The sequence below is a fragment of the Tursiops truncatus genome, chromosome 18 (assembly GCF_011762595.2).
Source record: "Tursiops truncatus isolate mTurTru1 chromosome 18, mTurTru1.mat.Y, whole genome shotgun sequence".
In the NCBI taxonomy this organism is placed as follows: Eukaryota; Metazoa; Chordata; class Mammalia; order Artiodactyla; family Delphinidae; genus Tursiops; species Tursiops truncatus.
This window is the reverse complement of record NC_047051.1, coordinates 35,380,141-35,392,356: the sequence shown is the minus strand read 5'-3', so window position 1 is coordinate 35,392,356 and position 12,216 is coordinate 35,380,141. Positions and strand designations below refer to the sequence as shown.

At 34.3% G+C, this 12,216-nt stretch overlaps 1 protein-coding gene across 2 annotated transcripts in view; it reads right to left on the bottom strand.

Moving 5' to 3' along the window:
• The window catches only part of KLHL1 (kelch like family member 1), a 374,004-nt gene that overhangs the window by 84,453 nt on the left and 277,335 nt on the right, over positions 1 to 12,216 (bottom strand). The gene's annotated exons all lie outside the window — the stretch shown is intronic.

The following is a 12,216-nucleotide window of genomic DNA, read 5'->3' as shown; positions in this document are numbered from 1 at the left end:
AACACATACAGCAACTATTTCTGAGAATGACCTGAAAACTATCAGAAAAGATTTTCCACAACTAAAGATAAAAAGAGGAAGCCACATTGAGATGGTCAGGAAGGGTGCAGATGCAGTCTGCCTGGGACCCACACCCGCAACACTGGAAACCAGGGACAGGAATGATATCACATTTGTGGTGGTCCTCCCTGAGAAACAAAGCCTCGAAACCCTACATGAATCTCCTGAACCCTGGGGACTTGCACTGGGAAGACAAGCTCCCACAATGTTAGACTTTGAAAACAAGCAAGCTTATGTCCAGGAGAGGCAGAGGGGTATAGAAAACCAAAATTTGCTCTTAAAGGTGCATGCAAAACTCACTTGCTCTGAGACCCAACACAGAAAAAAGCACCTGAGTCATACTGAGGGGATTTATTGATTAATTTTAAGGTGTGTTTCCGAGGGACTGGGAGCTGTTAGAACTTTCTCTGGGTATAGAGGAACTGGCAAGGGCCAGTCATTTCTGTTTGTTTGTTTTTCCATCATCCTCTACCTAGCTGACCCTGTGCTGGTAGGTGTGATTTCTGACTCTCCCCACGTTACTTACTTGCACAATTCAACCCACCCCAGGTTCACCTGTGGACCTGACAAAGGCAGTGCTCCTCCAAAGTGGCCACCTACCAGACCCAATAACCACTTTCAGCTGGCAGCAGAGACCATCCAAAGCAGCTCCTTTCACCACCAGTCCTGGCAGGCACACTTGATTGGCAGTACAGCCTATCCAAGGTGGCTCTCCACCCTGACAGGCTTGGCAGGTGCCCTTGACCAGCACTGATATTTCCCTGAAGGTGATCTCACACCAGGAGCCAGTCACACACAACAGAGTGCATGCAACATTTGTGACTAGGCCTTTCAGCCAGATGCATGGCAGGCCAGTCCCACACACTAGGTATATCCACAGCAATCACAGCCCAACCACAACATGAGAGCACATGCAGCCCACACAGGAGAAAATCCTGGGTCACCTGGTTCTGGCAACCAGGCAGGACAGTGCTACTTGGTCTGATAGGACACCTGTACTCAAAACCACTCTTTCAAGACCAAGAGATGTAGCTGATCTACCTAATGCATAAGAACAAACACAAAGAGTTAGGAAAAATTAGACAAAGGAATATGTTGAAAATGAAAAAACAAGACAAAGCCTCAGAAAGAAAAAATAGCTAAATAAAATGGAGATAAACGATCTTCCAGGAAAAAGGGTTCAAAGTAATGGTCATAAAAATGTTCACTGAGCTCAGGAAAAGATGAAGGAACACAGTGAGAACTTCAATAAAGAGATAAAAATATATATAAAAAAACTATACTAGAGGGAGTCAACAGCAGATTAGATGTTGCAGAAGAATAGATCAGTGTAAAAGACCCAATCAGGATAGTAAAAAGAAAAAAGAAACCAAAAGATGAGGACAGTTTAAGGGAGCTCTGAGACAAAACCAAGCATACTAACATTAGCATTATAAGCTTCCCAGAAGAAGAGAGAGAAAAAGGGACAGAAAAACTATTAGAAGAAATAATGGTGAAAACATCCCTAAGCTGGTGCAAGAAAGAGACATTCAAGTCCAGGAAGCACAGAGAATCTCACAGATGAACCTATACCGTGACAAAATTATATAATCATCTCAATAGATGCAGAAAAAGCTTTTAACAAAATTCAACATTCATTTAAGATACAAAAACTCTCAACAAAGTGAGTGTAAAGGGAACATACCTCAACATAATAAAAGTTATATATGACAATCCCACAGAAGCATCATACTCAATGGTGAAAAGCCAAAAGTATTTACTCTAAGATCAGGAAGAAGATAAGGATGCCCACTCTTTCCAGTTCTATTCAAAATATTATTGTAAGTCCTAGCCACAGCAGTCACACAAGAAAAAAGAAATAAAAGGCATTCAAATTGAAAGGAAGTAAAACTGTCACTGTTTACAGATGACATGATACTATATTTAGAAAACCCTAAAGACTCCACCAAAAATATTGGAGCTTATGAATTCAGTGAAGTAGCAAGATATAAAATTAAAGTACAGAGATATGTAGTATTTTCATACACTAATAATGTTCTATCAGAAAGATAAATGAAGAAAACAATGTCATTACAACAGAATCAAAAAGAATAAAATACCTAGAAAAATTTAAGCTAAAACATGAAAGATCTGTACTATGAAATCTATAAGACACTGATGAAATTGAAGACAATACAAAAAAATTGAAAGATATAATGTGCTCATGAATTGGAATAATTAATATTGTTAAAATGTCCATACTACCCAAAGCAATCTATGGATTCAATGAAATCCTTACCAAAATACCAATGGCATTTTTTCACAGAACTAGAACAAATAATCCTAAAGTTTGTAGGGAATCACAAAAGACCCAAATAGCCAAAATAATCCTAAGAAAGAAGAAAAAGACTGGAGGTATTATGCTCCCTGATTTCAAAGTATACTACAAAGTTATAGTCATCAAAACAGCATGGCAGTGGCATAAAAACAGAAACATAGATCAATGGAACTGGATAGAGAGCTCAGATATAAACTTACACTTATATGCTCAATTAGTCTATGACAAAGTAAACAAGAATATACCATGGGGAAAAGACAGCTTCTTCAATAAATGTCTTGGGAAACTGGGCAGCCATATGCAAAAGAATCAAACTGGATCATTTTCTTACACCATATACAAAAATAAACTCAAAATGTATTACAGACTAAAGTGTGAAACCTGAAACCATAAAATCCTAGAAGAAAATGTGAGCAGTATGCTTTTTGACATCAATCTTAGCAATATTTTTTTTTTTGTATATGTCTCCTCAGGCAAGGGAAACAACAGTAAAAATAAACAAAAGGGACCACGTCAAAGTGAAAAGCTTTTGCACAGGGAAGGAAACTATCAACAAAAAGAAAGACAACCTACTGAATGAGAGATGATACTTGCAAATGATATATTCAATAAGGAGTTAAAATCCAACCTACATGAATCCAAATCATAGAATTGAATATCAAAAACACAGCCTGGGCTTCCCTGGTGGTGCAGTGGTTGAGAGTCCTCCTGCCGATGCAGGGGACACAGGTTTGTGCCCCGGTCCGGGAAGATCCCACAAGCTGCGGAGCGGCTGGGCCCATGAGCCATGGCTGCTGAGCCTGAGCGTCCGGAGCCTGTGCTCCCCAACAGGAGAGGCCACAACAGTAAGAGGCCCACGTACCACAAAAAAAAAAAAAAAAAAAAAAAAAAAACACACAGCCTGATTAAATAATGTGCAGAGGACCTGAACAGACATTTTTTCCAAAGAAAACATATGAATGACCAGAAGACACATGAAACAATGTTCATATCACTAATCATCAGGGAAATGCAAATGAAACTCATGAGATTTTGAGATCTTACACATGTCAGAATGGCTCTCATCTAAAATACAACAAATAACACATATTGGTGAGGATGTGGGGAAAAGGGAACCCTTGTATACTGTTTTGAGGAATGTAAATTGGTGCAGCTACTATGAAAAACAATATGGAGTTTCCTCAAAAAATTAAAAATAGAACTTCCATATTACTCAGCAATTTCACTTCTTGGTATTTACCTGAGGAAAATAAAAACACTAAATCAAAAAGATATATGCATCCCTATGTTCATTGCAGCATTATTTACAATAGCCAAGATATGGAAACAACTTAAGTGTCCACAGGTAGATGAATGAATAAAGAAGATGCAGTATACATATACAACCAAATAATACTCATCCATAAAAAAATGAAACCTTGCCATTTCAAAAGCATTGATGAATCTAGAGGATAACAGCCTAAGTGAAGTAAGTCAGACAGAGGAAGACAAATATTCACTTATATGTTTACTCTAAGGAAAAAATCAAATGAACAAACAAAACAAAAACAGGCTCATAGATACAGAGAACAAATAGCTGGTTGCCAGAGGGGAGGGAAGTGGAGGGTTGGGCAACATAGGTGAAGAGAATTAAAAGGAAAAAACTTCAAGGTAAAATAAACATCACAGGGATGTAATATACTATATAAGGACTTTAGTCAATAATACTATAATAATATTTTATGGTTATATATGGTTACTAGAGTTAACTGCTGTCATCATTTCATAATGTGTTTAAATGTGAAATCACTATGTTGTACACCTGAAATTAATATAATATTGTACATCAACTATACTTCAATCAAAATATGTGTATAAATCATTGATGAAATAATTTTATCATTCCCAAATGATCAATTACTAAGGATAAATAACAGATTCACAATAATTCTTTTTTCTTGAGGAGTACTTCTGGGAAAGTTATTCAGGTAATGGCAATCTTTTGTTTACAGTTTCCCTTTAAAATCTTCCAAAGATTATAAATAAAGGAGAATTTCATAGTTATACAAAGTTTATATTGATAAATAGTATATATACACACACATACATGTGATTTTTCATTTTGGATATTTACTAAAATTAGCTAAATAGGTTGTAATTTAAGTATGGCAGATATTTACTGAAAGCCTACTCTAAATAACAATGCTTTCTGATGTTAAGAATGTAAAGTTCCTGTCTCCAAGTTGCTTATAATTTAGAAAAGGGAATTAATCTATTATATTAGAACAAATATGCTCATGAATTTATACTTGTAGTTCTGAATATTTGTTAACAATGCCTCAGATCCAAGATATGTATTGATTTCTATTTAAGCTCAGGCATGAATTTGAATTGTATTTGCTATGGGAAGAATATGTAAGGATTCAATCAAATTGTTAGTGAGTCATCATCTACATTGTGATCAGAACTGCTCTAACTTATTACATGATATAATGTAATACTTTGAGGTAGAATTATTATCTTCATTGTAGAGATGTGGAAGTTACATGTGAATATAGTATTACCAAATTTGTGAATATTCAAACACTGTCAAACCATGGAAACATCAATGGTATACTTTATAAATATGTAAAAAGTGGGGAAATGTCAGGTTTGCTAATAGTTTAATTCTAAACAAAATCCGTACTCTCCAAAAAGTATAGGGCATAAAACAAGTAAAATAATCTATGGAGGAAAAAATCAGGATACAAAAGAAAAAGGAGGCTTCTGCTTGATAGAGAATGGAAGACACTCCAAAGTGCCCTCTAATTAAAATACCAGTAAATCTGGGCAAATTGCAATAATAAAATTAATTTTTTGCATTGCTGGACTTGAAAGTAAGAAAAAACTCCAAGAAAAAAACTTCAGCCAAATAGCTGAAGAACAGTGAGGTGAAACCTGGGATAGGGTTTGCTACCCGAGTACAAAAGATAGCATTTCCTTGGAGTGGATGTCCACACCTACAGTAAGATCTAGAGCATCTGCTTTGGGCCTAACATGAGGTGGGAGAATGATCCAGAGACTTTGCATTAAGCCTGGAGCATTGAAGAGGACTGATAAAGCTGTATGTCACTGGTGGCCCTGGTTCTTTGTTAAAACTGACTTATGCTTGCTAGAGGAAAGTGTGAAAAGATTTTAATGTAAAATGGAACCCAAAAATATGAAATAGATAATCTCACGCATGCTCCCTGAGGGAGATAACACAAGAACCGAGAAACTGATTTCCCACAAATGCCTGATTTAAAGACCAAAATTTACCAATGACCGTCTGCCAAGAATCTCTCCCCATCCTCAAGCCAATAAACTAACTTCTTGGACTCTGGCTGGAGTCTGCCCTCTTTGCATTCCTTGCCCATAAATACAGCCTGCCCCAAACCCTCAGTGGATGAGCCTGTAGCTTGCTAGAGATTGCATCTCCAGAATTGCAATTCCTCTGCTATTCCTGGTGTCAGAAACAACAAACAATAGACTTAGACTCTCAAGCTTTTAGATGTTGGAGTTATTAGCTGCAGAATATAAAATAAACCTGTGAAATATTTAAAGAAATAATAGATTAAATTTTTCAAAAAGCATGTAAGATGAGAACATCAGCAACATTATCATATATATCTCAAAAAAGTTCGAAGAGAAGTTTCATAAATGGACAATGTTGAAATTACAAATTTGCAGGGGCCTCTGCTGTTAAGTATGGATTAGCTTGTATCAAATAAGCTATCTCCATAAGAATAACTATAAAGTGATAGTCTTAGAATACAAAATTTAGCTGTTTAAAGACATTAGAGATTAAAAAAAATGATATCAAACACTTAGGAAGACAAATCCCAGATAGAAGGGATGAGAATTGAAATGAGGCCAACATCCTTTGCCATTTTCCCCTTGGGAAATGGCTGATTCACAGGCAGCACTAGGCTGAGAGTCCTTGAAGCACTTGTTGGCCCAGGCTTGTTGGTAGCCTTATGCAGCTGGGGAGACACTAACTGTAGTTCAGGGCAACCAAGGTAGTCAGGACTTTAGACTCAGAAAAAAGAATGAGAAGGCATTATTGCTTGTCTTCTGGGCACTTACTAATTTGTAAGACATATACAAGGAGAGACAGAAATCCAGGCAGAAAATGGAAGCTAAGATGCTAAAAAATTAGAACTGGTTCTTCTGAGGTGAAAATAAAATGGCATTCAGGGCCCAGTAAAGACCAATGACCTTGGTATACATACAGAAAGCAAACAAGGAGTAGGGCGACCCTCACAGATACTACATCTTAGCCTCGAATTATCTAATGCTTGTTTGGAAGAAGGTGTTTTGCTCTTACTTAAGTGTCTGTCAAAAGGAAAGTTATCTCTGAGAGAATTTAAGGTTGTCCATAGCCTCTATATATTCTCATACACAGTATTCATCATTCTCTCCAAAACTGCCAGGTATGCTATGCTACATACTAGATGTTTACAGCAAACTTGTAAAATATTTAAATTCTTCCTTATAAAATAGACAAAATGAGAAAAACACCTCAGAAGCTATTTCTATTGAACTTTATGCCAAATACTGTAGGCAATTAGTTCAAGAAACTGAAATAAAATATGTAATAATTGGAAAAATAGCAAACTAATATGTCACTCTTCAGCAGTATATTTGATGATTAAATACATAAAAAATTGAAATTACAAAAATATTCAATTTCATTACGAAAAGGAGAAATATAAATGTAATGACAAGAATACAGGGTTCATTATATTATTTTTTCTACTATTATGCTAAACTTTTTAATAATAAAAAGGGTTTTTAGACAGAAAATTTGTTGACAAGGCCCTAAAAATGGCACTATTTCCATAATTTAGTGCTACTATAAATTCTTAAAAATTTTCAAGAAAGAAATCAGCTCATATGTCACAAAACTTTACCTTCCCACCCAGTAATTTTTCAGCCAGTTATCTGTATAAACACTCAAAGCTTAGGAAAAACTCTTAACGTATGCAGATACTAGTGATGGTGTTATTTATAGAAAATAAAATGGATTATTCCACCAAAGTGTTTTATAATAGGATTAAGCTCAAGTAAACCGTGGCATTTTTAATGTGAATAAGAATTAGTAAGGTACTTGAAATGATGTATTTAAAAAATTTAATGAAATATAAATTTACACATATAATATAATTAATAAATAAAAGCAACAAAATAATAATTCTTAGGTATGTTAATAAATCTAAATATGCCTATATTTAGATACCAGAGTGAGAGAGATGAAGACAATTGTAAATAGGTAATCTCTGTATAAATGTAGATATAGAGTTATGTCTGTATACAAACATGTATACACACACACACACACACACACACACATGCACATTTACAGAGAAATTTGGAAAAGAAAATATGCCACTCTGTTAACAATGGTAACAATGATTATATTTAAGTTATAAGCTCACAGTTGGTTTTCCTTTTCTTATCTATACTACTGTATATTTACCAGGTTTTCAATATATGTTCATAATTAGAATGAAATAAAATGAATCTTCAAAAAATACAATTTCTATGAGTACAAAACCAAATTATTTTTACTTGCATGGAATTTTCTAATAATCAACCAACATCAGAAAATAAATTCAATAGACTTTTGATACAAATATTTTCCAGTAACCAATAGCACCAAATTTTATTTCATAGCTTACATGAATCATACATTAGTGTGAGACATTTCAAGCACTTGAGAATAAGCAATTAGTGTTTTACTTTTAACTCAACCTTCTAAAGGATTTATGATGATTCCTATGTGATTTGTAATAAAATTCTTACCAAAATGAAAGCATATTTATTGGTACAATTTACTGCATTGTTTTAAATCTGCATTTGATTTCAGTTGAAAACATTTAAAAAATTTGTCCTCCTAATAAAAATAGTTTTTAAAAATTCATTGACTTTTTCCGTATTTAATTTTATGTCCCCTCATTTTTCATTCATAGTAGAACAAACATTAATAAATATATTAATCATTTTAATTGTCCTTAAATATGCTATAAATTACTACATCGTTAAAAACTTATTTTTCAGTATTTTCCAGTATGGCAGCGAATTAAATCATACTTTCCAAGAGATACTGCTAACTTCATTTATGACTTGATTCTTTTCTCTCATACAATTCATGTGATTCCCAACTCTTAAATGTTGTTTGTATTGGTATAAAAGGCATTTAATTTCTACATAATGCTAATCATATAAATTCCACTGATATGAATATCTTGTTGTCCTATCTTCTTCCCTATGTCACATTACTATTATGTCATAGAACCACTATAGTCCATGCCTCCAAAGTTCCTAGATGGCTTGGCCTTAGTCCATAATGTGATAAGGAAAGTCAGCCCAGGTTGCTGCTGAGTTCTCTGATGGTTTCTTTGGCACTGAACAAGCATGTTGGAATGCTGTGTATTAGTTTAGCCTCTTTACATTTAATCACTGTAATTGTTACAGAAACACAATACAGTATTGAGAAAAGATAAATTAGACTAGAGATTTTAAGTGACATTCGTGGATTTGAACAGGCATCTCTCTGATCGCAAAGACTACTTTCTTCACTCGGAACATCACATGCTTTCTATGATGTCTAGATTTCAATTCAGAATCTATCATTCTTATCCTTTCCCTGAAATCTGCTGTGTCTTTCCTCTACTACCATGTGGCTTTCATTTCTCCACTGGCTATATTTCAGCCATAAAGGATTTCTCTCCATTTTTAAAGATATCACTCTTCTTTAGCTGTAAACCCTCACATTTGATTTATCTCTAGTCTGGAATTCACCACCACACCTACTCTGCTGCTCCAGTAATGTGCTAAACTAATGCCTAATAATTCTTTAGATTTCAACTAAAAACAGCAACAACAACAAACACTTTCTCTGTACTTCTCTACTCTTCTAGACTAGACTAGGTTGGCTCCCAAGCATTATACTGATTTCACTCGCAATTCCATTCCTGTAACACTCATTTTATTCACAAATATTTTGTTTACTCTTTGCTTTCCTAGAGTAACTTGGAAGCTTTGTGAGGTAGGGGTAATATTCATAATGTTCACCAGTTCTTAACACAGAGCCGGCACAAAATAGATGTGCAAAAAGTGCATCATTATAGGATGCATGTATGTGTGGATATAAGAAGAAAGGAGGGGAAAGGAGAGAAAAATGCTCTGAATTTTCTTAATATTTACAGAAAATCTGCAAGAGTTGTACTCATAGTTTATCAATCCCATAAAATATCATACAAATCCCAGTAACTGTGGAGCTGAAGAGGAATTCAATAAAATGTTTACATAACCTTATGAGGCACAATATGAATATGTAAATAATTCCAAAAAGCACACTAAATATTGCATATCATTGTATTGTATTGTAACATACTGTATTATATTGTATTGCATTATTTTTCAAATTAGTCATGCAAAGTAAATTCCAATGTTTTGCTATATTTTTTCTTTTGATTTCCCTGCCTCTTTTTACATTTTAATTTTCCTCATTACCTTTAAAGAAAAGAAAACACAATTTTAAGATAAAATCTTAATGCCTATTTAGAGAGAGCACAGTTAATAAGATGTAGAAAACAGCTTTTAAGCAATAAAAGCACAATGCAAATACAAGGGATTAACTTGAAAATGTCCTAGTTGTTCTTTAAATCTCTTGAAACTGGTAAAGTTTCTGCTGCAGCAGGAAAAGTAGGTTCTCTGAGGTTTGGTAATGTCAGATTTTTGTCTAAGTTATGGGATATATTTAATATCCAATTCATAGAGTGCAGAGGATATGGTAAGAATTCCTAAAATTTCCTTCAATTTTTTTTCTATTTTATTGCTGATTTAATCAGGAATATCTTTTTAAATCCCTTGTTTTGTCACACACTTTTAATCTTCTGGACTACTGGATAAGTGGAACAATAGCTAAATGATTAGTAGTGTTCAATTATAAAATGAAAGATTCAAAATCCCTAAGAAAGTTCAATTTCTTAAGAATTTCTTCAGCCTCAAAAGACTGCTGTGTAAAATTAGACAAATTCAAATGCTGACAAAGAGCTTAACTCAAAATACCCCCCCCATACTCGTATTATTTTATGCTATGGTAATTGTATTTAAAGTCGTTAAATTTAAAAATTTAAATTAGTCATGTCTTTTGGCTCTTCATAGCATAGTGATTTTTATACTAATGTTAATTTGTTGTTTATTGCTCAGTCCTAGTCACTGGCTGGCCTGATTTCATCAATGTTCTTTCTTTATTTTTTCAATGATATGTGCATATTTACAAATGGAATTTATCTTATACAGGCATTCATTCTGTAGAATGCAGTGTTCTTGAAAAGTAAATGTCATTCATTAGACCTTAAAATTTGATAAACATATATAACATCATTGTCCTTTTATTGATATTTACTTTTATAGGTAAAATGAACTTATTAAGATGTTACAGTAGGGCTTCCCTGGTGGTGCAGTTGTTGAGAGTCTGCCCACCGATGCAGGGGACACGGGTTTGTGCCCCAGTCCCGGAAGATCCCACATGCCGTGGAGTGGCTGGGCCAGTGAGCCATGGCTGCTGGACCTGAGCGTCTGGAGCCTGTGCTCCGCAATGGGAGAGGCCACAACAGTGAGAGGCCCGCGTACCGCAAAAATGTTACAATAAAGTTTGCATGCTTCTGCTCCAAGAGATGGCAAATTATATCACGTGCTGTGTGTTATTTAGTATTTATTACTCTCATAAGGACTACATGGATACAGGTTAATAGATTTGTTTTCTAAGCTTGAAAAACATTTTTGGGGACATTTCAATATAATTTCTGGCTATTTTTGAGAGAGATTTGTATCTAAGATATTTTGTTTCACCACTTTATAAAAGAGGGTGTTAAGCACTATATCATTTAGGGGGGAAATTTTTGACTTGGTCTCTTAAATAATAACATTAAAGAAAGAGTTAGAAGTGGAGAGAGACAGGAAAGGAGGGAGATTGATGCCATTTCCTTAGTTCTTAAAGTGTCAAGTCATTTACCCTTTTTAACTAATAGTTAAGCTCTTGAATATATATGTTAATATTTTAATGCTCGTTTAATGTGATAATCACTAGAAATCCATAGCCCAGCAAATAGGAGTAAATCTTCAAAAATTAAACTAGTGAAAATCATTTTATAGCCACAGATATCTTCTTGGCAAATAAAAAATGGGAAATGTGTGTTGTTCTCTATTGATTACCTGAATTGTTTCCCTTTGCCTCCTATTTTGTGATCTCACTTCACAGTAGTTGAGGTAAGCTCTGTTGCTTCCTCCTGATTCTTTAACAACAGAGTTCCTTTAACAGAGCTTGAATATGTGGTCATACTCTATGTTTGCCAACTGTATTTTGTACATGTATAATAAATGTATTATGGATAATTATGTCACCTATTAGATGCAAACATAGGACACTTACATTATTTGTCTTGTGTACTTGTTCAGGAAAATTAAGACACATAAAAAAGGCTAAAGAGAACAAACATTCATGGAGATTTTCCCGCTAACTATAGAAAAGTAAGAACAAAACCTTCGAATGTATGTATTTGGTCTTAAATCATTCACTTCCTTGTAAGAGTAAAAATGGTAAAAAAAAATTTAAATTTGTAAATGATACCTGCCATAGTCAGTACACCCATTTATAATTGTCTACTTCTTTGTCTGGCTTCTGTATGAGATTCTAAACCCCTCAAAAGCAGAGACTCGCTCCTTCATAATATTACTCTCAGCGAGCATGTGGCTGGCAGATTACATTTCCTTTATTTAGAATAGAAATACATGTTTCAATATATCCAACAAATTATTTGGCCCGTGTTTTC